Below are 4,560 nucleotides of genomic sequence, written 5' to 3' on the forward strand. Positions count from 1 at the left end.
GAGGCCACGCCCCTCAGCGAGGGAGAGGTGTACTATGAGACCAGCGGGGGGAGCCTATCACGGTAACATACACACACATACACACACACACACACACACACACACACACACACACATACACACACACATATACATATACACACACACACACACATTTATAGATTACTATAGGACACTATACACACAACCAATAGCAGCAGAGGAAGTGAGTATAAAGGATTTTTAGAGGGGCTGGACCTGCCATGGATCGGGGAAGAGCAAAATGGACTCTGTTGACCTCTGTGGTTAAGGAGGAAGAGATGGAGGAGGCAATCAGTCGAACGAAGAACAATAAATCACCAGGTAGTGATGGGTTCCCGTCTGAATTCTACAAAATATTTTGACAGGAATTGGGCCTCGTATTGATAGCAGCACTTAGAAGGAAAAAAATAAGTCAAGGATAAGGAACTATGTAGTAGCTTTAGGCCAGTATCCATACTCAATGTAGATTATAAGATGTATACTTGAATCATTTCAAAAATATTTGAGATATTTATGCCCGATATTATAGATGAGGACCAGACTGGCTTCATTAGAGGAAGGCAGGCACAGGACAATATAAGGACAACAATTCAAATAATAGAGGAGATTCAGAGAAGGGGAAAAAGTTAGTTAGTCTGGACGCTGAAAAGGCATTTGACAGTGTGAGTTGTCTACCTATATACATTTTTTTATTTAAAGAATTGGGTTTAATTAGGACTCGGTCAAATGTATCAAATCATTGTATCCTGAGCCAATGGGTCAAGGGTCAGGGTGAACGGTAACCTGACGGACTGGATCAGGTTACAGAGGTCTACCAGACATGGCTGTTGTTTGTCCCCAACGCTCTTCACCGTCTTCATCGAACCATTGGCCCAAATAATTAGGCAGAACAAGGGAATCATGGGGCTGGAGGGAGATAAGGGGATCATTCAGAACACAAATTGGGTCTATTCGCAATTATAAAAATATAAAATAAATGGTGTCACCAAAATTGAGAGGACTACTATGACTTACCCCCATGTCACCGCATAGGGATGAGTCTCAGCTCACCATGATTGCTCGGAGCACACAGCGTCGACACCCACACACCCAGACACACCCCACGCGAAGGTAAGGAAAAACTCACTACAACCTAGCAATAGGAAAAAATGCAATGTGGAGGCGAGAAACCTTCACCTTTTCCGTTCAAGGCCTGGAAAAAAGCATGGAGTCGTTGCTCAGAGCGTGTGAGCGCCACTGTTCTCTCACACTCCCATCTCCGCCGCTCAGAACCCCCCCCCCCCCCCCCCCCCCGGACTCTCGACCCAGACCCCCCCCCCCCCTCCCACTCTGTTGTATTTTTACCCGCTTCCGAGTTTCAGCAACATGGAGAGCGACTAGCATCATTAGTGCTTTCGAAAGGTGTACCGCCCCGGGCTAGATATAGACGGCCAGCGCCGCACGGTACCAGAGAGAGACCGGACCCGGGTGGAGCGTGAGAGAGAAGGCAGATGGTCTGAAACCCACTCCACTCTCTGTTGAAAACGCTCTTGCCCAGCGCTCACCACTCTGCCCACATGTCTGGTTTTGACACGATTTTCTTTGCAAGGCCTTTGATTTATTTATTATTATTTATTCAAAAAAATATCTTGTGCCGTTGTCTTTAATTTTCTGTTCATAGTATGTTTTTAACTATGTTCTATTATTTTTTTTTATTCTTTATTTTATTCTATTATTATTAATAATTATTTAATTTTAACTGTAGCACTTTGGGATCCTAGTGAACGAAAAGTGCAATACAATTTATTATTATTATTATTATTATTATTATTATTATTATTATTATTATTATTATTATTATTATTATTATTATTATTATTATTATTATTATTATTATTATTATTATTATTATTAATGCTTCTTAACAGTTTACAGAGGAGCAGTTCTTACCGGCAGTCCGCCAGAGTTGTCCTGCTGCTCAATGTACTATTTTCTCAGAGAGGCATTTATGAATTCGATTTTAGACATTTGTATAGCTGTGCGCTAACTACCATTATATAGGCAGACTGAAATCATAATAATCGTCACATATGGATGCAATTGGGCTTTTTGAATCAAAGACTCCGCTCTACGGAGACCCACTTTATGCACCTCCATGGCTGCGTGGGGAGCACCGTGAGCAGGGAGTGTGAGGCGAGTGCTTCAGGGACAGAGAAGCACATCAGTCTCCATCAGAGCAGAGACCACAGACTGTAATGAGTTCACATCAGATGTCCTTAGTGGAGGATCGCTCGGAGCAGATACCGTGCGCAAACCCTGCACAGTTAAGGGTGCATTTAACACCGCGCAGTCCATTCTTAGTGGATCCCGCCCCTCTAGACTTTCATGAAATAATAAAACATGTAATTGTCCACGGCAGAGAAGCGCAACAGTCATTTTTAGGGATGCTCGATATTGGCTTTTTTACCGATACCGATATACCGATATTGTCCAACTCTTAATTTCCGATACCGATATCAACCGATACCGATATATGCAATGTTTCCCCCCCAAAAAATGGAATAATTTCAGGTAATTAACATTACATAACTCTTGTTGTGGAATTAACACAACATTATGCATACTTTTGACAATAAATAAAATCTGAATTTGTTCTTACTTGCTTGCCTGGGTAAATAAAGGTTATAGAAATGTAAAACATTTAAATATATATATATATTTTTTTATATTTTTTTTTGAAAACCGATACCGATATTTTCCGATATCACATTTTAATGCCAATATCGGCCGATAATATCGGACATCCCTAGTATTAACTGAATGGAAACTGGATACGCAGGACGCAGCTTCGAACGTAACAATTAGCATACATTTCAAACACCTTTGGAAAACGTCGAAACAAGTCTTAAAGGGGAACTATTTTACTATTTCTTTCACTATTTGGGCACTTTTACACAATTCCTGTGAGTCTATGGAACACCTCTGTAATATATATATTTTTTTTATTCATTGTTTTGTATTTCTAATCAAGTCCTCAAAAACAGCATTTTTCTACCTCAAGATCTCGAGCTGTTTTGAGCCTGGGCTCCTAAACCACTGCGCGTTCTGGTTCTACCTGAACATTAACATGCAGCTGAGTCTCTCTGACATCACATATCAGCACATTTTCAAATGACTCAGTTCAGTGAGGGTGAATATTGTGAGAGGAGAATTGGAAGAATGCGCCAATATGATAATTTTGAGACATAGATCATATTAATATAAGTTCACATAGCTAGGAAACAATGCTAAACACTCAAAAAGGCCATTTATAAGATAGTTCCCCTTTAACAACCAAAATGCTCTTTTTATAAAAAGACAATAATAATATTCATATCAAGCAGAAACCATGCGATGGAAATCGGAGCGTGTCGATGCGAAAAGTGGCATCGCCGCTCAAATGCGAGTTTTCGAAAGTTCGGCTGATATGATGTCGCGGCCGAGGCACCGGTGGAGGTGTTTCCTGTTTCATAATAAAAGTGCTCTGCGCTACGAATTTCATAATAAAAGCGGCCGCTGTTGTCATAGGAGAAACGTACATAGTATGTTTTTTTCTTTTTTTCTTTTCCATGTTTGATTAATAGAACTTGCCGGGCCAAATTAAAATGCCTCGCGCGCCTGATGTGGGCCCACGGGCCGCCTATTGGGAACCCCTGCTCTGGATCAGATTAGTGACGGCTCTAATGACACATCGTCATTGCTGTGTATTCAAATACCTCCAGTCAGCTCTTATGTTTACTCTTACTGTATATCTATCCACATCTGTGTTACATATCTGTAGATACTATATCTATACATGTCCCTTACCTACTGTACTCTTTTGTGGGTTTTGTAGGTTTGTTTTGGACGATACAAAATGTAAACACATTTTTGTTTGACCTTCTCCTCCATCTTGCAGAACCTGGACGATGAAGCCACCCTGGGGAGCGGAGCGCTGAACGGAGGGGCACCTCCAGGCCTGGACGACACGGCGTCCTACCACAACGACCACGACCTCCACGACGACGACCAGCCCCTCAACCAGCCGCCCGGCGCCAACATCGCCCGCGGAGAGAGCTTCGTGTCGGCCGCCATGTACGTGTAGAGGTGGACCACGCGGAGGAGGAGGAGGAGGAGGGGGAGGAGGAGGAGGAGGGGGAGGAGAGGAGGAGGAGACGAGGAGGAGGAGGAGGAGGAGGGGGAGGATGAGGAGGAGGAGCAGAGATCCAGATCATCTACATTCCAGCCGCTGCAGCAACATGCCTCCTGCCACACAGATGTATCTCTGAAGAGATACTTTGACATTTTGAGTATTGGGTTGTTTTGTTTCTCTGACAGGCATTCGTCACAACCTGGGGTCTATTGTTCTAGCGGCGGCGGCAGCGTATCGACTGGGTCGGTAGGACCTGAAGGTGCAGAGGCCTCACCAATACGACTCATTATGCCAATTTATCCCTTTAACCTTAGATACTCGGTTAAACTAATGATATCTGGGAAAGGGAATTTACTAATTACCTGCTCGGAGGTCAGCTTTGTTTCTAG

General features: G+C 42.9%; 1 long non-coding RNA gene across 1 annotated transcript in view; it reads left to right on the forward strand.

Moving 5' to 3' along the window:
• Positions 1–4,124, forward strand: part of LOC311248112 — an 8,764-nt gene extending 4,640 nt beyond the window's left edge. Inside the window, exons 2-3 of the long non-coding RNA XR_014620912.1 lie at positions 1–62; positions 3,938–4,124. The exon at positions 1–62 is cut by the window's left edge and continues 27 nt beyond it. This is a non-coding gene — a long non-coding RNA (uncharacterized lncRNA). The remainder of the gene's footprint in view (positions 63–3,937) is intronic.
• The last annotated feature ends 436 nt before the right edge of the window (positions 4,125–4,560 follow it).

This window comes from Notolepis coatsorum (assembly GCF_963971535.1).
Source record: "Notolepis coatsorum genome assembly, contig: SCAFFOLD_2060, whole genome shotgun sequence".
NCBI classification, from domain to species: domain Eukaryota; kingdom Metazoa; phylum Chordata; class Actinopteri; order Aulopiformes; family Paralepididae; genus Notolepis; species Notolepis coatsorum.